The following is a 23,858-nucleotide window of genomic DNA, read 5'->3' on the forward strand; positions in this document are numbered from 1 at the left end:
GTATGGTCAGTTCAAAAGACAATAAAAAGTTCTGCATTAATGAACTATGAAGAAGGTCAGTCACTTAAATTGGAGAAGAATGGCTGTAGATATTAAAAATTAAAAAATGAATATCCTGTCTAAAAATAAGAAGACTGAATATAGGCTAAGTCATCTTCTATTCATAGTGACATATATCCTGATTTTAAACACCTTCAAGGACAACGAATTTCAATTTCACTTACTTCTTCAGCCTTTTTATACATCCCATAAATTTATTCCATAAGGCTCTGAAATCTGCAAGTTTGTCTTACACTTTTTGTGTTTAGTGCTCCCATTGTATGCAGCAACACTAATCTTACATGAACTGTAATGTTCAAACTAAGGAATCATAGTTTATATCTATAAAATAAAAAGTTTCCACTTTACATAGAATAAATATTAAGTATATTACTTATGGAATCTCTTTAATGTGGCATCTATAAAGTCATTACTTTAATAATGATTGACTGCACCCTATTGAATGATGTCAGTATAACTGGTTTACAGGAAAACATCAGTCTAATCGCTTCAGTTTGTAACTTCTTCAGTGATCTATTAATGGGCAATGTTCCATCTGAACTGTTGAAGTGTCTAGAGAACAAGAAAAAAATCTCTTTAAAATATGTAATGTATTTGACATATGTTAACGGTACTATAACGTGTATAGACATTCCGGTAGTCACCAAAATGCATGTGAATGAACTCACATTTTCTCATGGCAGATCTGATAGCTCAGAACATCTGTATGTGTTGTCTGTAGAGTGAGTAATATCAGCTGAATGTTCAAAGAGGCATAAGCTAGTTCCTCCCTTTCCCCTTAAAAAAAAAAAATCACAGACAAGCTATCAAAATCAAGAAGCTTGAAATAAATCATGCTGAATTTTGTCTTTTGTTCAGAAGCTTTATATTCAGTTGTTGATTCATTGTTAAACTGAGAATATTCTGAAAATTGCTGAAACAGGACCAAAACTCTGTTAGGAGCAATTCCTAATAGTGATATTCTCAGTATTTTTCCTAACTATTTCTCAGGGCATAGCTTGCTTTTCCTGCAACAGCTTATCTCCCTCTGAATCTCCATTAGAAAAATACATGGCCTCACAGGCCAGAGGTCTTTTATCATAGTTGATAAAATATGAATGAGCATGAACAAAGCCACTTTGAGTTTAATCACTACAAATTTGTATTTTAGTTTCCAAAGGAAAAAAAACTTATCCCGACTACAAACAGACTCCCTAATATTCATGGTTCTTGGAGGTTCTCTGTGATTGAAATCCTATGCAGATATAGAGCAACGAAGCACATCCTTTTGTATTCACCAGAACAAGTTACGTCCCTTATTGGTCACTGCTGTCAGAGCTCTGTGGTAGATATGTTCAAAGTGCCGTGCTGCTGCGATTGTGATTAATGGCAGTTATCAACTTGGACTCTCAAAGTGACATAAAACTGATGATAATCAGAGTGTTTATCTAACCACTGATGTATGACACATAAAAAATGGGGAAAATGTTAATGCATGCTGAGCATCATTAGTAGATTAAACTTTAAAAAGCATTTGTGGTATATTATATTTTGTGATGGGTTAATTATAGTGCTTTAAGCTCCTTTAGAAGTCATTTGAATATTTTACCCCCATGTAAATGAGTGGCATTTCATAGCTTAACTTGTTACTATGTCAGAGGTTGAAAGGGTACAGAGTGAACGACAAAAAGCCAGAGCTGCTGACCAAGGGAAACATGGAGGACATCATCACACAACTTCTCTTTCTTCACCCCCACCTCTGTCATTTATCTCACTGCGGTTGCTAGCCTTGAAGCATTTAGCCCAGGTCCAATTCCACTTCTACTAAGGTGTTTGAGCTTGATTTCCCTCATGCTTGCAGGCAAATCTATCTGATTTTCAATTTTAATCAAGGATAAGAAGGAATTATTAATAAAATAGAGGGCTTAGCAAGCAAGGCAAAGCAATTTTTTTGTTCCTAGTCATTTGCAGGATTAATTAAGAGCTTTGTAAAATAAAATGGGGCCCAACATAAATACAACAAAAATATCATCTGTAACTTTTTGAATAACTGATTGGAAGATGAATCCACAAAACCAGATAAATAATTCTCTGCAAAGTCTATCATCATTCAACTAAAATGATCAAAACCACTAAATAGCAGATGTGCTCTCGCTTTCCTCTGTTGAAGTAACAAAATTTGCATTCATTTTGCTGGAAACACAAATGCCACAAGCTGCACAGCCAAAAATGTGGTTATATTAGTCCAAAGGTCAACAAAATAGTTTACTCCTAATTCAGGATTGAAATTGATGCACAACAAAAGCATCAGCTAGTACAAGTGATAGCCCATGAAGCAGGCCTAATCAATTTGTCCTTGACTGCATACAAAAAGAAATCTATACACAATATATGTAAAGATAAAATTCCTGTATATTCAGTTGCAGGATTCTGATCCAAGGCAATTTTGCCAGGAAACAATTTTCAGAATAAATGGAGATTTCCATATCTGAGGGATCAGTCTTATTGCTGCCATGGAAACAAAAAGAATAAATCCCATGCAAGCTTTTAAAATGCTTGTTGGTGACAGCAGGGATAAAGGAAAAGTTAGAACAAACCAAAGTATTAAGTACAAAGGACTTGAGTATTATATGCAAAATGTCATTGAGCCCCTGCTCTTCTTAGTTATTCCTCAATTTAATAAGACTTAATTAGTAAATTATTAGAACATTTGTAAATTTAAAGATAACAAATACAGTGCCTCAGCTGCTTTATTTCGTATATTTGGTGTTTCTCAACTGTGTACCAATACTGAATAAGGGTTAGATTTTCAGAAACATATGACATAACATAAAAAACAGTGGTAACAGCTAACACTGTTATTAACACTTTTAACACTGTTAGCTGTTAGGTAGCTAACTATACTATGTAGCCGTGAAGCCCTATCCCTAAGCAATCACTTTATTTTTCAGCAAAGCTGCCTCTGGAGCACAGTGGTCCCATATTGCCAGTTAAAGCAGCTGGATCCAGGTTCAGGACCCCTTTACAGATTTCCCCTCTAGCAGCAGAATGTGTCTTCCCATTTAAGAGCAGTGGTTCTACTTTTTTTCTGCACCAGCAAGCATCCCTTTTCAATGTCACCTGCTTTCCTTTTCCCTTCTTTAAGTGGCAGGCCAAAGGGAGGACCTGTTACCTATTGTAACCATTAGCAGTAGACCTTGACTGCTTAGAGTCCTTGACGGTCTGTTAGAAGATCAGTGAGTACCTTTTAGACACACAGAGCCGTATTGGCTTCCTTCAAGCAGCGTAACTGGGTCAGAAACGAGCAAAACCAAAGCATCCTCCCAGTGGAAAAGTCATCACTTCTACAGCTGATGGAACCAACTCCCTGGCTCCTGCACAGACAACATTTCAAAAGCAGGATATGGGAGAGGGATGGGGTACTGCAGTCTGAATGAGCAGGTCAGAAGTTGCTGGTGTACGTTAGCACTTCAGTGCTATGTTACCTCCCCCTGAGGTGAATATTAACTGGTCAACAGAACTGGGAAATGATTCATTGTTCCCTGATAGCTAATCAGTGCTCCTTGTGTCAAGCGGATCACAGGTGCAGGAGAGAAAATATTGCTTTTGTGCTTTCCCAAGGCAACACATCATCAAAACAAACAGTAGAGGAAGTCAGGGCACTTCAAACACCTTAGTGTTTTTGAAGTCACATTTTCTTCCCTGTCTGCTCTCTTGTTCACTGATGCAAGGAACCAGTGACTGCACACAGTGATAGCAAATTATATCTTCCCCTGTAGCAAAACGAAGATTCAGCCACAGCAAACAAGTTGGTCCAGGGTGGGATGTATAGATGTTAGAAAAGCTTCCAAAGAGCATTTCCATCTTGAAACCTGTTTCAGCAAACTGCAGAGGCCCGTGTAACTCATTAACATTGAGCAGCATGTTTTCCTTTGTGTGCAGGTATGATTTACATTATCCTGGATGAGACTCTGGCTCAATAGTCCATTAGGTAAGTCTATGATCTAAACAATAATTGGTTGCATATCTCTAAATTTCTATTATTTCTTGGTTGGCTTTTGATTCAGGTAAACTATGTGGACTCTATACATGCAGCATGTAGGTCTGTAATGGTGATACAATCATTTGGAAAATGACACTACAGCATTTTGTTCAGTGGTATTTGTGGGCATTTTTTACTTATATCTGTTAATATTTGCTGTATATAAGAGGTTTTTTTCATTTGGAACATCTGTCAATCCAAAATCTTCTGACTTTTTTGTTATAGCATCATGTTCTTGATGGCTGCTCAGCTTTGTGACATACTATAACATCCAGTTCCTCTTCAACAGTATGACCAGTTGTCCCACATCCTGAATATTTGCAGATGATTGTTTCTACCTATGTTCTCTGGGTGTTCCTTGAAGATGTCTGCTTTTGGTTTACTGTTACACTTTTACCCCTGTCCATATTGTCCCTCATCTTCACCTTCCTAACTAGCTCCTGCCAACTTATTGGTGACTATCAAACCTAGATCGGGTTTTCTGGTTTTTATATCGAAAAGTTTATTGATGAGTAACAAGAACTTGATAGATATCATTTGTCCTCCTATATTTTGTTTTTCAGCAGATGCCTCCATAGCTAAATCTCCTTAACAAGAAGAGAATAAGTTAGGCAGTTTTAAGCTTTTTGAAATATCTGAGACTGCTTGTCAGGGAAATATGAGTTGTGTGCTTTAGTATGCAGGCTAGACAAATCTCTGTTTAGTAAATTTGTAAATAAAAGTAAGTCAGACATCTCAATACAGGGATCTGCTGCCCTGAAGGAAGCAATACTTTAGATGAATTACTTAGTATTTTGAATATACAACATATTTATAAAGTCACAAGAAGCATAAAATATATCTTACCCCATATTCATCTAACACAAATGATGTAACAATATAGGGAGCAGAATAAATAAGGTATTTATTTATTTTAAGGTTGGTTCTGTAGTTACAAATCCTGTAGATACTGCTTCTTAATTAACACTGTTATCCTGTGCTGGGAATAACTGGTAAGCCTTGTTCAGCTGATTCCGGTTTCAAGGTTTATAGTAGATCCCCAGCATATTGCCAGCTGTGTTAAAGCTTTCTTTCTGGTATTAGCCAGACTTTCTTCACTTCTAACTTCCTCCGCATATTGGACTTCAGAGGGAACAGTCACATCCTTGATATACAAAGGAAGAGCTTACCTTTTTTAACAGTATCCTTCCCAAATAGTTCACAGCATTTATTATGAAATCACTTTCATTTGAATAATTTTTCTAAGTATCTGTTACACTTATTAAATCATACTCTTATTCTGTATTAAATTTTTTGACACTTTCTTTTTATTAGATATATCAGGCACCAATACACATAGCAGGCAGATAGCCAGAGCTGTCGCTAATCCCACTCTTCCTTTTTGTTCTTCCTACGATCTTATTGGTTTGGTTATTTTTGAATTTGGGTGACTGTTGTACATGCTTCCCTAGGCCCTTTTGACAGCAGTCACCAGATGCAAAGATAAGCTCCTCTTTACTAGAATACTGAGTGAATCTGCAGAGAATGTGGTGAAGAGACATGAGAGCTCTCCTATTCCCTTCCTCTGGTCTTCCTAGAAAAATGAAGATGGTGATAAATTGAGATGGTAATGTATCATATAACAGCCAACATTAAAAAAAAAAAACCACAAACCAAACGAAGCAAAACTGGGGACACAGTCCAAGTAAGAAAGGAGTATAGAACTAATATATTCTCCGTTTGCCTCTATATCATTGTTTGCATAATTTACCAACTAAATAAACACTCAAACCGAAACAAACAAATAAACAAAATCGCAAACTACCACCTCTATCTTTTGATTCAGAACTTTGCTCTAATCTGATATTTTCATTATGAGAATCTTTGGGTGAAAGAAGTGGGTTTTTTTCCCTGAAAATTCTTATAATTACCTTTCTATGGAGAGAAGGCAAAAATTACACTCATTGTAAAATTTAAAAAAAAAAATGTTAGAAAAAATAAAATTTAATGCAACAAATCAATTCATATTGTTTCATGCAAAAAAAAAAAAATAATATTCACAAATCACTAGTAAAATCTAAGTATTCTGCAGTACCTTTGGACCTCGCAAGATAAGTAGCGCTATTTAATCTCTCTTAGATTTAAAACATTCAAAAGCCTTAGCTTAATAAAACAAATTAAGTTAAAATGAATTCTGTTACAAAATACTTCAGGGTAAAAAAAAGCTAATGGTGAAAGTGTGGCAAAATAAATGAGCAGAATCAAAATGGTTTTTTGAAAAATTAGGCTTTCTACATATAATGAAATAAAATTAAATGTAAGGAAAAGAAACCCAGAAGAGTAGTTGAAAGAGAATGACAGAATGTGACTGCAGGGGATTTTGTTTTGTTTTGCTTCCTTTCTGCCCTTTTATAAAGATTAGTGACTGAATCTTAAAACCTGTTCTTTAACTTTTGTATTGGATACAATTTTTTAGAAAAGATCAGGCTACTGTTTAATAGTTAGTGCTTAAATCATGTGGATTTTAATGTTCACTTGTGAGTAATGTCTAAAATTGACATATTTGGACAAATCAATTTTCCATGCACATGTATGATTTGAACTATAATATATTCTGAAACTACATTTTTATCAACTGGTTTCAAAGAAACAGCTAATTATGGATTGTAAACTTTCCAAATGAGTCTTAATGCTATTAAAGAGATTTACTTGATTAGCCTTTAAAGATATATTAGTGGGACTAAATTCTCTTCAGATTTATCTAAATGAAAATGCATCATTGTTAGCAAGAACAGAACTTGGTTCACTACATTTTCAAATATATTGAGTCTATCTTTTTATCAATCTGACTGAGAATTAATATCTAAACCTGTTTACATAAATTATTTTTTTAAATATTTCATAAATGTAATGGTCTCTCATCTAATATTTGTACACATACATAAATGTGTTTGTATGAGTGCACAATCAACATATACAACATAATAACTGAGGCTCCACCTCAAATACTGTGTTTACTTTTGGGCCCCTCACTACAAGAAAGACATTGAGGTGCTGGAGTGAGTTTAGAGAAGGGCAGCAAGGCTGGTGAGGGGTCTGGAGCACAAGTCTTACGAGGAGTGGCTGAGGGAGCTGGGGTTGTTCAGCCTGGAGAAAAGGAGGCTGAGGGGAGACCTTATCGCTCTCTACAACTACCTGAAAGGAGGCTGTAGCGAGGTGGAGGTTGGTCTCTTCTCCCAAGTAACAAGCGATAGGACAAGATGAAATGGCCTCAAGTTGCACCAGGGGAGGTTTAGATTGAATATTAGGAAAAATTTCTTGATCGAATGGGTTATCAAACATTGGAACAAGCTGCCCAGGGAAGTGGTGGAATCACCATCCCTGGAGGTATTTAAAAGATATGTAGATGTGGTGCTTAGGGGGATGGTTTAGTGGTGGTTTTGGCAGTGCCAAGTTGATGGTTGGACTCGATGATCTGAAAGGTTCTTTTCAACCTGAATGATTCTATGATTCTATCTATAAAAATTCACATTTTTTATACTTGGTATTTGTAGATCATATGTTAAAATCAATCACATAAATAATAAGCTTTGAAAGAATTGTGCTTTTTTACTTACCGTAATATATATTTATTTTTAAATTTTATTATCATGCTGCAGCTTCAATATCATATAGTTGTCGTGGTCGAGAAAGCACTTTCCTTAAAGCTCATGCTTTCATGTGTATTTCATAGTTTAATAAAATGACCTTTGCTATGAAGTATCTCATGTTCCTGTTAATCTAGAAGTTAAATTTAAAGTTATTAGTGTTCCTGTCTGGTTACCTGCAGTTTTGAAAAAGAAGATGTTCTGTATGCGCAGGTGTGCTTGTCAACTGGAAAGCAGCTTTGCTGAAACAGAATCAAAAGGCTCCACATTTGTATCCTGGTGCTTCCAGAGAAAATTCCACTTAATAAGGAAAAGGATGTTTTGTTTCCCTCTGTTCTCTTCTTCTGCTCATCTCTTTTCATTTCTTTTCCTTCTATCACATTTACTTCCCTGTCCTGCCTTCTTAGGATACTTTTCTCTTTTAACTTTTCAGTATAAGTTGTGAAACCTCAATATTTTTTAAATGCCGTTCAATGAATTTTGAGCCTGAAATGTAGGTTTTTCAAGTCTGAATCTCTTTTGAGGTACATTTTTTGAATGCTAGTGGCTGGAGGCATATCATCTTTAGGCATGTGTGTTTGTGTTTATTCATGTACACCTTGAGATATGTGTTAAATCGGCATTATTCCAAAGAGGAAAGATAAAGCTGCATGAATGTTAATAAAACCTCCATACTTCAATTGTTCTTCATTTTCTTCTGTTGCATATTTGTCAGAACAATATTAACAACTTTTTGAATCTTATGGCTATTCTTTATTTGTTCTACATCCAAATGGAACCTTGAATTGAACTCTGCAGGGTGAGAAGGACGGAAAAGTTATAAACATCAAACAGTGCAGGCCTCTAAATATTACCTAATATTGCTTTCCAGTGTCATGATTTTATGATCCAATATCTTCCAGCCTGCCAGACCTAGGAAGGGTTGCCATCTCTCATTGCAAGGGAAGACTCTGCTCTTTCTAATGTGATAAAGCATCCATTCAAAGTCAGATGGCTCATGAAATATTGAAACTTAAACCTGTCACTAATCCAGAACTTAATATTGAGTGTCCTGCATATCCAGCCACTGTAGTTCTCTCTCTCTCACTCCTTCACTTCTTGCTCTGAACCCCAGCTGTGTGGAAGGGGGGAAAGAGAGGGACATTCATATTTTGAGAGAAAGGAAAAACTACCTTATATTGGGCTCCGAAATGTCTTTTGAAAAATTTTAAAAGTTCGTTTTAAACAATGTCTCTGTATTCTTATTAGCAGGGATGAATAATATATAGCTTCTTTTTAAATGATCTTCAAAACAATGCAGTATTTTGGAGTCTTTTTTTTTTTTTTTTTCCCTACAGGATAGAGCTATAGTTAAAAAAAAAAAAGGAAGGATAAAAGAAGAAACTTAAAAGTCAGAAGTTCAGCTGAGAGGCAGTTTGTGTATTTAACAGGTTTATGCAAATCTCAAGAGGATCAGTTAGAGGCTTATTTTTTTTTAATTGTTGCATTTAAATGATAAGTAAATTAAAATGTGCTGAAAGTAGCTCTGATAATTTATGCATTACAGGCTCTAAAAGCTTTTCTGTAAAAAGAAAAAAATGTTTTCTATTCATGTCAGAAAAATAATTTAACTGTATTCTCCTACAGTGATACAGCTGATAGTAACCAAAAGGCTTAATCTCTCCAGAAGGCTCTTTAGGGACCTTCACAGAATGTTTTGTGTCCATCCTGTAAACATTGAACTCATGTCCACACCATGAACTTAACCAAATAATCATTCTTTACCAGTATTTTTAGCCATTCACTGGTGAACATACCAGGGATTAACAGAAACCTAGTCTACAATGAAAGATGTGGGTAAATGTGACAACTTCATGGTAAAACTGAATCACCTGGAGAAGCAAGACAAGGGAAGTGTTTGCTCTTCCACCTGCAGGGAAGAATAGTATTTTCATCATGCTATTGACATAATTGTGCTTGAAAAGAGCTGAGTACAGTAAAAGTTCAGTACGTTGGTATTCAGATATTCTTTGGCATGTTTTTTCATGTCTCTATGCTTCAAACCTTGTCTAAAAATGGGGCCAATGATATGTCTTTTCTAGGCCATATTTCAACAATTAGATTACCCAAGGAAGGACAACCTCAAGAATTTTGACAATTTGATCACAGTGAGGGTTTTGTACTCTGTTCTAGTTTCAAGAAACTAATGTGGTAAAGTTAATAACAGCAGAAGTATTATGGAATATAATCTCTGGTACTGTCATTATACATTAAAATTTATCTCCTTCAATAAACATTAAATCACACAAATGTAAAAATAAAAAAGTACCTAAATTTTTTGTATTCTAAATTATTATTATATTTTTATTTTAATATAATTATGTTATTATTATTATTATTATATTATTTGTTAATGTACTTCTTGGCCTCCAGTTATTAAATAACTATATATCCTTCTAATGATGTGTGAGGAAATTAATAAAGATTAAGCACCTAGCTGGCTAAACATATATTTATCAATCAGTCTTTTAATAATCTGTCATATTTGACAATATGTAAAAAGACATCCTCGACCTCACATTAAAGTATAAGTTGGTTGATAATAACTATACACTAGGTAGAGAATGAAAAAAAGTAAGTTTGCTGTGATGCAAGCCAAAAATTTGTGGTTTCTTCATGGTCTCTATTGGAAACATTAACTATTATGTGACTCTCTGAAATTATGTTCTATTTAGTTATTAAGTGATGTTAGAAACATTATTCTTTCTAGAGAAGGAACTGGTTATTTACCTGTACTAAATAGTTTCTACATTGTGAGGAAAGATAAAAAAAGATAGAAGTGTGACTGAGCCTCATGCTAAAGGTACTTTTGCAGGTACAAATTGTCTTTGCAAACTCTCTGCTTTCAAAGTATGTGGCTCTAAATTGGTCATGTCTAGACCTACAGATACAGATTTACCTTCAATTCAAGCATAATTAATGCTTATTAAAAGAGTAGGAAGACATTGAGGACAAAGAAGAGAAGAGTTCATAGCTATACTGGTGGGGGGAAAGAAATGTTGGAAGACAAGCACAGTATATGTTTGGGAAGGGATGGCTTGGGGAGCATTTGGGGATGCAGGAAGTAGCTGCAATGGAATGGAGAATGCCAAAAGGTTGAACAGCACAGACAGCAGGAGCAGAGTGAATTTGAACCTCTTCTCTGCAACACCCCAGCCTTGGTTTACTCAGCTCTGGTAGGAAGAGATTCCCCCCAAAAACTGTGGCTGCAATCTGATTCTTCATTTTGCCCTTCCCCTGATGCTCTGAGCAGCTCCATAGCTCCTCTCCCTTTCCTTCCATGGACAAATGTTTGTCTGGGAAGAAATTTATGGAGATGTTTGGTTTGCAAGTATTGTCTCTGATGATTTGCATCATTGTACCTTAGGTAGGTTTAGCTTTGTTGGGGCTTTTTTGTCTGTTTGTTTGTTTGTTTGTTTGTCATGACATAGGCATTTGAGCATCTCAGCCAGGTGTGTTTCTCAGCACATGTATATATCTAGTTGACTAAATAAATGACGCACAGATGTTTCTTGGTCCACTAGGCCAAGGACTTGTTTTAGAACAAATGCCTGTTGTGCGGCAAAGGCACAATAAAGATTTAGCATGCAGCAAAAGACTAGTTAAAAGAAGGCATGGTTGGCATATTCTGCTCAAAGAAACCATTGCTTAGGTTTTTTTGTTCACTGAAGAAGAAACAGAAACAAACTAAAAAATCTCCTTCAATACAAAAAAAAAAAAAAAAAAACCAAAACCCAAACCAAACAATAGCTCTCTGCCTCATAGTATTTTTATTAAAGCACAGAAGGAGCACAGCTATTCCGTGAGGGTGGGTGTATGTGTGAGAATTCATAATTGCTAACACCCCACAGGTTTAGGAAAGCACGTACATACTAGACCATGTTTATACAAAACAAGCATTTATGTTTGTGTGGATAGAGGGACAGCCTGCAGTCCCCTTAGCTGTTGCTTTAGCAAATCCGTATCTTTTTACTTCAATGTAGCTTTCCTCTTCTAGTTAAACATTCAGCGAGCCATCCAATAGGCACATAAAAGGAAATGTCCTTTCATCAGCTAACAATGTCTAGCAAGTCTAATCAACTGGTGCACACAGTAATTTACTTTTCTGTAGAACTAATTTCTTCTCCATATTTCAATATCTGTGTCCTGCTTCAGAAGTGTCAGGGAACTTCTGCTGTCCATTCTCAGGCTCTCCAACCCTGTGACTGTGCACTCATACAGTTAACCATGCCATGTCTCACCTCTGACCTTCTGAAAAGATTACATTCCTTTCCGTTTCCTTGTTTTTCAGCACACTTATTCCCCTTCTTTCCACTCATTTAACCTTTAACTAGCTCCAAGATACATGGCTTAATTATGATCATGGTAGCGGGTGACCTGAGGCTTTTCTCTGGTTAACAGGACTGACCTTTACTTGATTTGCCTCCACCTCACTGTTCTTGACTACCAGCACTGCAGGGGAAGTGAAGCAACTTGTTTTGTTAAAGCAGGGAGGAAATAATAATAAAAACAGTAATAGTGATAATAATGAAAAACGTCAGCCTGGTAAAATGGTTTCCTGCTGCTTTCACAGCCTTCATCAGCTGTACTCACCCTTAATTACTCCCTGCAGGTTGACTGACTAAACAGCAATAGTGTGAGAAACAGCCCAGAAAGTGGAGTGAGGTTGGTGTTTCATGTTTACCAACCATCAGACATGTTATGGCTAGGGAGCCCCTTCAGCTCTGACAAGGTGATGCTGCAAAGTAATATCCAATCTGCTCCAAGTCTGATGAGTACCTTGACAAATGACATTTAAAAAGACTAAAGAAAAAGCCGTAAAAAGAAAAAGGATACAGCAAATAAGAGGAAAAAAGAGTACAAGCATGGTTTTCCCAAGTCATTTTAATTTTGTACATAAACAAAGTGCTCGTTAAAAGGAAGAGAGAATAAAAAAGGAGCTCTGTCAGATCGGAGATGTGTATGGAAGCTCACTGTATCAGATTCCACAGGCTGAATGTTGCAGCTGAGAGAATGAAAAAGGAGAGTTCCTAATTGTTTTGGTCCTGACTGGTTTGCATTTGTTTTTCTGCACAGCAGTTCTGTCATAATGGCTTTTCACTGTAACCAGGTTAACCTCTTAATTTAGAAGTTTATCAGTATTTTTGCATGGTACATATAATTATTAATTCCTAATGCCATGATTTGAATTTCTGTGATTCAGATTATGTTTCCTGAGTTTAAAATAGCTTGCCTTTATTCATGACAGGAAACATTTGCAAATATCTGTGTAAAGTGTTTAGCTGACCTACATCCCTCACTGAAGCCAGAGGCTCTCTGAAAAAAAAAAAAACCAAACAGATGTCTTAAATAGCCCCTGGAAACTCAAGGGATATATGCTGTACTTTCTCTCTTAGTTTGGAAAGCTTTATTGAAAGAGCAGTTGAATTAGCATGAAAGCATTTACACAAAACAGGAAAGAGGGAGATACTCACAGACATAAAATTGTGTGCAACTTCAGAAGGCATCCTTTGAAGCAGGTCTTTTTTAAATACTGAGAATGTTACCATGCTGTGTAGAAGGAAATGTGAAGGCTGAACAGCAAGGGATAGTGTTTTATATTAAATGTTTTATGCACCAGAACATATGGTACAATGGAGATTTTAGAGTGGTAGAAAAGTAATTACATTAATAAAATCATCTCTGTGCTAATTGTACAAGGAGGTTCAGGTTAGAAGAATAACCTTCTATTTAATGTATTCATGATGTGTGTTGACACTTGAACAAGAAATAATAACCAGATAAGGGGCAAAACATATGGTTCAAGGATTCCCATGAGAAGCTGAAGCAGTGTTTTTGTCTCCTTTAGGCAATACCCCTGGAAAACTGAACAAGAGTGAGGGACCTGTCAACGAAGTGCCAAGACACTGGCACAGGATTGAATGATATCTAATCTTGGTTCATAAATAGTAACTGCAAGAGTTATCTTTTGTTGAAAGCTGTTCTCTACTCTTGCAGTAGTCCAATTCCATTTTTTTGCATTAATTTTTCTCTGTCTCCTACAAATGCTTCTTAAGAGAACAGAATTAGTACCATTAGTATCAACCACAGCTGATCCAAAAGGGAAACCTAAATAATATTACGAGTCTTGAAATGATTCAAAAGTAGTGAGATTTTCTAAAATGATTACTTTGAGACCTTTAATTTTCTATAGTTTTTTGGTTTGGTTTGTTCTATTTTTTACTTTTAAGGAAAACTTCTGGATTCAAAACTATATGAAATCTCTTAAAGGTCAAGTCCCATCTTAGACATGCATGCAAAAGATCCCAACAAGTCTTCCTTTAGGAATTCCACTTGCAATGTTTACTGTCCTTCATGTTTTGAATATCATCCCTCCCCATCCTCTTACACACTCAGATGCAGCATCAGCAGTGCTTCTCTCTAACTCTTAGAGAACTAGTATCTAGTCGGTGTTCTCCTCATCTGCCTGCCCCAGGTCAAAGAGGAAGAGTTATTTTGTATGTGGTCATGAATGGTGTTAGCATAATTGAAAATAAAAGCAGGTAGTAGCATTTTGATTAATTACCGGGAGATGGTTTCCATGCTGAGTAAAATATGACAGCTTTGTATTACCCTTTCATAAAACAGACAAATAAATACTCAATAAAGCCTAGATTTATGATAATGAGAATAATAACAATTGGCAGCACTGTAGAAGTGTAGTCTCAGATAAATAGGGAAAGCACTCTGGCAAAAATAAGGAAAAGGAAGGAATCATACAGTTCTACAACAGTTGGAAAAGCGTAAAATAAAATAAAATATAAAAAGCAAGGGGTCAGAAAAAAGGTCAGATGCTAGGTTACAGCAACCCCTTCCAATGCTTCTGAGAGCATAACAAAGACATGAAAATCTTGGCTTCAATAGAGTCCTTGAGAAAATCAAAGGTTGTCCAGGTACCCCAGGCTGAATCAAGTTTTCCAGAATAGTCTAAGTAGAGGGCAAGTAGGGAGCAAGGGAACAAGCTTTATTCATTTTTTAGCCATACAGCTGTCAGGGCATGAATTAATATTACTTACATTTGGCTGTTATTTTAGCACATTTTTATTTGCAAATAATAAATTTGTTTTACTTAGTTGGTGCTCCTAATGCTTGGAACAGTTTGTGACCGTCCTTAAACATGTGACTGCTGGGAAAAGAGAAGCCTTTAAATAATCCCTAAGCAGTTTAATTTGACGTTATTGATCTACATTTTTTAATTGATTTGAACAGCATTACAGGAACAGCATTCCGTATTTTGCCATTTGAATTACTGTCTTGTTACTGTGCTGGAGTCTAGACACTGTCTCAGTTTCCAAAGGGCACGGGTGTCTCTGATGATGTCTTCTCATAGAACAGTACCAATCAGTTCAGGGTAAGATATTTTTGGCGTTTGTTACTACTTCTTTGATAACTTCATCTGCACAGTCACCAACTAAAATTTACCTGCTTTTACAGTGCCTTGCATTTACTGTGATGTTTTCATGTTGCTGTATCCTTAGAGATGCCTCAGACACCTGACAAAAGCAGGCTGCCAGGAGAAGTGGCCCTTGCCTGCTGGCTAGTCCAAATTTATGGAACCCTCTGCATCAGCAGTAGGGTGGGTGCCTGCTCTAAGGACCCCAACTCCATCTGTTTGTTCCAGAGCGTATTACAAACTTGTGACTGGACTCAAAACCTGCATCATCTGACCAGCCAGGAGGAGTCATTTTGGTCTTCAAGCCAGTCCTGCCCACAGCTAGCACCCTGAAGAGGAAAAAAAGAAAAGAAAAAAAATGCTACACAAGTGTTGTATTTACATGGATGTAAGCATTTTTGGGGTGTGCTGAACCATGTCAGGGCTGTCCTGGCACTGTGGTGTCACAAATGAAATCACCCTTTGGGGCTAAAGCATAACAGACCTGCCCAGTTTTGGGCAATTCAGTATTACCCTTCATTCCCTTTTCATAAAGTCCTTGTGGACTGCAGGGTTGTGCAATAGTATTTGGTGGCAAAAAGATTACCGTTATCTCCTGCAACATTAATTCTTCCATAAGATATTACTGTAGGATTCTTTCATATACAAATTTAAAGTTATGTAATTTGTCTTTTTTAAATCTAACAAAATAGGGTGACAGTTCTAACGGTGACTTTGTCATTAAAAAGAGTTTAAAATGTGTTAATAATATTAAAAAAAAAAAAAGACTGTGAAACACAAAATTCCAATCTTACTTTGAGATCAGGAGCAGTTTTCTAGTTAACAAGGTTATAAAAGTGACCAAATTGTCAGGTATGTTTATGTTACTAAATCTGCTTGTACTGATACAGAAGAAATGATGGAATAAGCAGGAAAGATTTTAGTAAAACTTTTTTTCAGTGTTGGTGTTGTATTGCTTGCAACTTTTTTTTTGTCTAATTTTTTTTTTCTATTCTTATAAAATATTTTATAATTTTCTGGTCAATATTTTTAACATAATCATTCTTTATTCCAGACACTACATTTCTTTTAATTTTCTATCTCTCTGGACATCATCCAAAGTTCTTTTAAATGAATGGAAAAATTGCCCTTGCCTTCCATGAGCTTTGCAAGTGATCCAGTAACTGAATCATTTAATACTGACCTTTCATTATCCTCCTACCATTCCTTATTGTCATTTTTATGTCTTGTCTTTGTGCTTCCAAGTTCATGTCTTCCTCAGTTCTTCTGAGTAAGAAGGCTTGACAGCCATAAGTATTACGGCTATTATGAAGGACATGTCTCAAACATACTTAAAGAAGCCATGAAAACTTCAAAATTGTATTGAGCCACGTGTCTTATTATCATTAGGTTTTCCGGTGATACTCGGAAGAAAATATAGGAGTAGTATGTAATGGTCAAGGAGACTTTCAAATCTATACTTCTGATGTGTTTAAATGATTATTTTATATTGATTTATTTTCATGAGAAAACACTGTTAGATGTACTTTCCAGAATGCAGGGGTTGTTATCTCTACAATGAGAACAGAGATCCTTGATTAAAGAATTCATTTTTGCTTGCCTTGAAACATCATCCTTCCTGTTCCCATTCCCTTACCCTTCCCTCTTCTTCCTTGTCCCTTTTGTCTTCCTCGTTTTGCCTTTTCTTTAAAAAAAGTCTTTGCGAAGGCAAAGAAAGAGAAAAAAAAACAAACAACAACAGAAAAAAACCTGAAGACAGCATGAGAAGGCATGGTAAAAGTAGCATCTGCCATAATACCACAAGCAGGGAGAGTTAGTACCTCATGTATTGTCAAAATGGAGCATATGGACAGCATGGTGTGTTGTCATCAGAACATAGTGTTAATTAAAGCAAACACAAAGCATAACATGTTTTAAGAATTGACAAATCTACAAAGTCTGGTAAATCTTTTTTTTTTTTTTTTTTTTAACATGTTGAGAATCAAAGATTTTTCAGTGACAAACTTAGGGTCTTTGTGCAGTCTTTAGTTACATATGTTAATTAGCAGCTTCACAATTTCCATGAATGAAAGTTTTCAGTTCTTTGTATTCCATATTTAACCGAAAAGCCTTTCATGCAGATTGGACCTTACCCTGTAAGCTGCTCATTACATAAGTACTTAGTAAGAGTGATCCTTAATAACATGAATAGCTGTATATATTTTAATAGGATTTTTTCTCACAGGTTGGAGTTCTTCAGGATCACACCCCAATGAAAGAAATCAATAAATTAAATATAAATAATATTTCTGAGAGGAACTTGCCAACATTAGGAAAAAAAATATATTATCACTACTTAGCTATAACATTTATATATCCAATATATGACTAATATGTTCGTATGAAGCTTACTGGTGCTAACAAAACGAAATTCAAGACCCATTGTTGTTCATTCCAAACAACAACTACATAACCCCCAGCAAACCCCCAGCCCCAATAGCTTCTGAGGTTGCATGTGAAATACTGAGGCAGAGAATTGCAGACATATTTCTATAAATGCAGTAAGGATTTCATTAAATTCAATAGGAATACCAGAGGTTCATTTAAGATGATAATTTTCTAGTGGGGAGAAATGGCAGAAGGACTTTATTAGTACATTATAGTCTGTGTTTCACGTATTTTTAATGGAATACTGAAGGACAAACATCTCCTGTGGGTCCTCAATAGCCATAACCTTATTTTAAGCGATGATGAGCTCAACTTAACATTGAGTGTAGCAATCAACTTTTTAACATTCCAAGTTTTCAGGATTCTCTTCATTTTCCTCTTATAAAGGTTTTCTTTATAATTCACTATACACCTACCTCTTTCAAAATACCAACTATACCATCACATTTAGCTTGACAAACTCTTCTTATCATTGCCACCACATTCTGGAAAAGTATTTCTGGAATGTGTGTAAAACATCCCATTGGTGTCATTTGTGGTTCTGACATTCAGTGGTACTAGGTTCTGCAAACCAGTTTTGCATTTAGCTGACACTATTGCTCAGGAAATGGAACACCTCCTTTTTCAATTCCAGAATAGCCATTTGCCTTTTTTATTTGCTTAAAGAGGGAGAGCAAGGAATATTTGAGAAATAGATTACGGTGTATCTTTGCATAAGCCTTAAATCTGGCTTCCTGAGAATTTTGATATGTTCTGTAAAAGGTGTATTATGTGCCCTATTTACGCTTGTAATTTTAACTCACACTGTATAAATTAGAAGACAGACTGTAAAAGACTGAGTGCAAACTGCAGAATGTTGTGGTTTTTTTTTTTTCTTTCTTTCCAAAGCTGAGCTTTTCTTTAAAGTGCCTTTTTTCATCTTTATCTTGGTGCAGTAGTGCTTATTAGAATATTAGGTCAATCTTCTTATAAACATGCCTTGTCATTTAAACCTTTCTCCTTTCGTCTTTCTTTTCCTTGTTGGAAATCGCACTGTTATAATTTTCTGTTGAGTAATTATTACAGATTCATTACCAAAGACCAATCCTGAATTTTCCATTTAGTAAGATGTCTTGTCAAACACAAAAGGAATGATATTTGTGTTCTCCCTCCTTCCCCGCCAAATATGGGAAATTATTCCATGGAAGTAGCTTATGAAAGAATGACTAGAGAGCAGTTTTTATAATTTGTCACATAAAATTAATTTAATAAACAATTTATTATTTTATTAAGATGACAATCTTTTAGGTGATCATTTGATTCTATGACAAGTAATTTCTTTTAGCAACCATCTTTCACTTTCTCTAGTCATCTACTTTTACTTATAGCCTCATTCTTTTCTAAATGTCGTGTAGCCTATGACCATTTTCTAAGAACAATTACTCACTAAGCCTTTTGACATGGATCAAAGAGACACAGACCTTTGTTATTGCCCCTGCAGTCTCCCAGTGCCCTGTGTGGCTGAGATTTCATTCTCAGCGACGGGCAGGTCTTTGTTTCTCTTGGTTTTTTGAGTGATCTTTACTCTGAGATATGGAATCTCTTGATCTATCCCTTTAATCTGAAATGCCATCAAAAAGACATCTGAGAAAGAAGTAGCCATCTTCTTCACCCAATTGCATGATCTGTAAATAAGCATTCATATATCTTAAAAACAAGCCCTACGCCTGATTTTGTCATGTTTTCCTAAAGGATTTAAACAAAGATGGTATGAAGTTTTTTTTCTCAGAAAAACTCTACCTTCATCTAACAGTCTTATTTATACCTCCAGACTTGTATGGCATAAGGGAGTGTAATGACAGACAAATGATCTAAATAATTAATGTTAAACCTCCTACATTATATGAGTCAATATCTGGTACATTTAGAAGAAGAAAACATTAGAATTTTTATGAGAAGAGTCTCTGTTCATTCACTGTAACTAATGTTTAGGATCTAAACATACTGTCATGTTTGTTAAGTTTAGCTATTACCCAGTCTCCTTCAGGGCTACACTACAAAGAAAACATGACTGTATGCCTTTGTTTCACTTCAAAGGAAACTTGACCACGTCTTTATTTGTTGGATATGCATGTTCTCATTGACATACACCATATGGAAATTTATTTACATTTTAGGACCGAAAGCTGTTAAAACAATCTAACATTAAAATAAAGTTGTATTCTCTATATTAAATAACTGAATAAGAGATAATACAACAGGAGATGATCAGAACACACCTTCAACTTCATTCTACACAGGTTATGATTTTTTGAAAGTGCTGTGATAAACAGTGAAACAAAGTATTTAGAAGTCCCAGAAAATGGACAGATTTAAAATGCTTAATCAGGTGTTTATGGAATTATTTGTAATACTTTTCAACAAATATGAAAATCCACCTGTGAAGGGAAAATTAAAGCAGGGTCAAAAAGTAAAAATTAAATTATTTTTTGTGAAGAACCGTAAGTTCTAACATATTATTGTTTATTAGTGATTAGTTATAAACCATAAAGAATTGGGTTATTATATACCACTTTCTAACTGAATTTGCCTTTGTCTTGTTATTCTCTGACCAGTGTTCTAAAGATAACCTTAAAATACATATAACACACACCTAAAGATAACCTTAAATTTAAAATGTATCACAGATTTATTAAAATCAAGGTGTTGGGTTTTTTTCTTTAAAAATAAAACCAAAAAGGGGTAAGCAGGTAAGATATTACAGACAGAAATTAAGAACACAAAGTAGGAATTAGAAGGGCAGAGCAGGGCTAAGCTTTATCAGATGCCTGTCCGCCCCTGACAAAACACTGACATTCACAGCAACTGATTTCCGAGAACCTTTTCCCTCTTTTGCTCACATATGTCCCTCCAGATCCAAAGTATGTTTTTGCTTTGATGTGAGCTTAATGTGAGGGGAAACCCCTGCCAAAACGTATATATGCATTTACAAATTGCAGGAAATAATTCTCTTTTAGAGCATTCCTTCACATTCCTCTGGTGCTCACACTAGCAATCACATACCTGCCATTAATAAAATATCTCTTGTAGCCCATGTACATTACTAAACATATCAGAGGCATTCAGAGCATTACTGAGCTGTTAAGGGCACCATCCACAAATGTATTTGATATAGATGAATCTGAGCCTAAATCTTAAATCCTCCCCTGTGTATCTTAAAAATGTAGGCACGTTTGTATTGACACAATTACAGATTTAAAGAGATAGCTAAGAGCAGTTTATATAGATTATGCAGAATTTATACACAATGCTTCCTGAATTTTTTCTGGACCTGTAGATAATAAAGCATCATTTAATCATCTGAATGTGTTTCTCTGCTGGATTGTTAGTCCTGAGATATTGCAGCTAGTAAGTCTATAATGATACATAAGCTTTTCTTCATCATTTAGTATTTACCCATGTCATTTTTCTTAATTCCACTAATCTGTTCACTGCTTTCACACTCAGTAACCAAAAGAGACTAAAATGCTAAGATGAATATGTTAATTTTTAAAAACTCTTGAGAAAGGAAAACTCAGTGTATATCACGCATAAAAAGTATCTGCAGCATTCAGAAATTAGCCTGTTTTCTGGTATCGCCACCAAGTTATAAATATTTTTACCAATTCACATTCTATTAAAGAAATGCCCCAATAAACAAAATTCTGAATGTACTCATATTTTCCCCAGAATCTAGAAAATTCAAAGATTGCTAATAGGAAAATCGATGCAGCAAGTGCTCCAACTCTAATATATATTGGTGAAATGTTGTCCTGGATTGATAGAGAAGGAACACGTTTCTTTCTGCAATTTCTCTTTACTCAGCAATAACCTTATAGACAAGTGAGCAGAAAAATGCCCATTTTATAGGGAAAATACAGTACTTCCTTTCCTTGTCTTCCTTCCCAACTGGCTGTTAAATGAGAATCTGTAATAAACATGCTCAGCATTCTTAATCTCTTGCAGAGGAGTTGTAAGAAATTATACTTCTGTACAATATTAACAGGAAATCTATGGTTTTGTGGTTTATAATTTTTCTCCTTACCCAGTAGAGATACCTGTGTTACAAAGTTGCTATTTTGTTAAGGGTAAATATTTACAGTTCACCTACATTTCTACTTCACTTTGTTGAGGTTGCTACGCTGACTGTAAGTAATCACAGAATTAGAGTTGGGGTTTTTATTTCCATGACCAACAATGGACCACTATCTACTTCCAGGTAGTACAAGTCATTTCATTTACATGATGACATATGAGAGCTATAAGCTTTAATTAAAAAGGAATTTACAGAGTACAGTCATTTTTTTTTCTGTGAAAAAGTTGGTCTTATTCAAATAGTTTCAATTTTATAGAATAATGTAATTTTTCTTTCTGAACTCCAAATACATCCAAATCCACCACAATAAGTAATTAAAAAAAATCTGGAATATTAAATGAGACCATGTTATTGCAGATGTAGAAACAGGTCAAGTTAAATGTGCATATATCTAGTAGAATAAATAGGGATGTGCTGATTTATATCATCTGACATTTCTAGCCGTGACTCTTCCTTAGCTTTTGCAGATTCCCTTTCTACATCAAAGAAATGCATGCACTGCTTCTGAAGGAGACTAAATAAGGGACAGGAACCAAAAGAAAATAATTGTTATAAACTATTTGAACCTGGAATCATAGGAATACTGTGAAAATAATGCATATCCAGGAAATGTTCCAGCAAGGATACACAGGATACTAGTGCCCATGGCAAAGTATTTTTCAGATTTCCAGTGTTTTAGAGAGTAGGTTTATCTGAGAAGGAATTATGAAGAACAGCATTCCCAAAGTAAAGTATATGCTGTCCACACAAAGTGAATTGCTTCAGAAACATAAATGTTTTTATGTCTTTTACCACAGGAAAACTAATAAAGTTAGGAAAAGGTAACATGGAATACAATTATTAATACATTATTATTATTCATCTTTTAAGAAATAAATAGAAATATTTCAAGTATAGAAAAATCCTCTTCTTTCTTCTGTCATAAGCTTTCTCAACTTCAAAGAGGCTAAGCATGAAGCCAAGTATGGCTCTATGTGCCCCTGGATCTTGTGGGATATATAGGAATCCAAATCTATTTTGCGATGTGCATTCCTGTTCTTGCAGAACCCTTGTTCTGCAACGAATATTGACAGCTGTTGACTTGTCTCACCATGGCCTTTGTAGAAAGCTTCTTATAGGTAGATCCATCAATAAAGATGGGGAAAATGCCCATGAGCACAGTATGTTTGGGCTAATTTTCTAATGGTTTCCCCACCCATTCTTTAAAAAAACAAAGGTTCCTCAGGGTGCTAGGGGCCATTCAGGTAAGAAGGAGGCCAAGGCTTTCACTTTTGAGATTACATGGGCCGTAATTTTGTCCTCAAAGGAGTTTTTTATACAGGGATCAAGGATTTGATTTGACAATAGCAGAAACAGAATGAAGACTTAAGTCATCATTAAGTCTTAAGTCCGCAAGGCACTTAATGTACCTGGAGAACTTTATCTATTAGTAACTTCAATTAAAAAAAAAAAAAAAAAGATTAGTCAAAGAATTAATTTCAGAAACACTGGTGCCTGCATCACCTGGCCTACTGTGCTGTTTTTGAACATAAGGAATAAAAATATTTTCATTTGTAACAAAAGCCTGATCTGAAAATCAGCCACACATAAAGACGCATTAGATAATCACAGTGCACTGACATTTTTACACACTTCAGAGAAGAACCTAAAACATGAGATTATGCCATGATCTAGGGCCTTCACTCCAGTGAAATTTCAGAAGTGCATGAATGTTAAAAAGAAAAAAGTGGGATATTGAGGGAAAATGGGAGAAATGGGGAGAAAAGAGAAGAGCGATCAGAAGGAAGAAAGAGGCTGAGAGATTTAAATGGTGATTGGAGCAGCCTGGTAAAAGAAGGATCAAAATTACCTGAGGGATGAAAAACAAAAAACAAGGTAGGAGCAGTGAGTTATTCATAATTACTCTTCTGAAGAGAAATAGGGCTAAGAAATTGTCTACTAAACAACAACAACAACAAAAAAATGGCACTGAATCTTCATCCTAAGATATCAAACTGGCTGTGAGGCAACTATAATATACATATTCCTTACACAGAACACTAAATGATAAAGAAAGATTTGAACACACACAGTACATTCAATGACTGTTGAAAGGGGTTGGACAGAAAACAAAGTGCGTTATTTTCTTCAAACAGTATG

Source organism: Numenius arquata, chromosome 4 (assembly GCF_964106895.1).
Source record: "Numenius arquata chromosome 4, bNumArq3.hap1.1, whole genome shotgun sequence".
NCBI classification, from domain to species: domain Eukaryota; kingdom Metazoa; phylum Chordata; class Aves; order Charadriiformes; family Scolopacidae; genus Numenius; species Numenius arquata.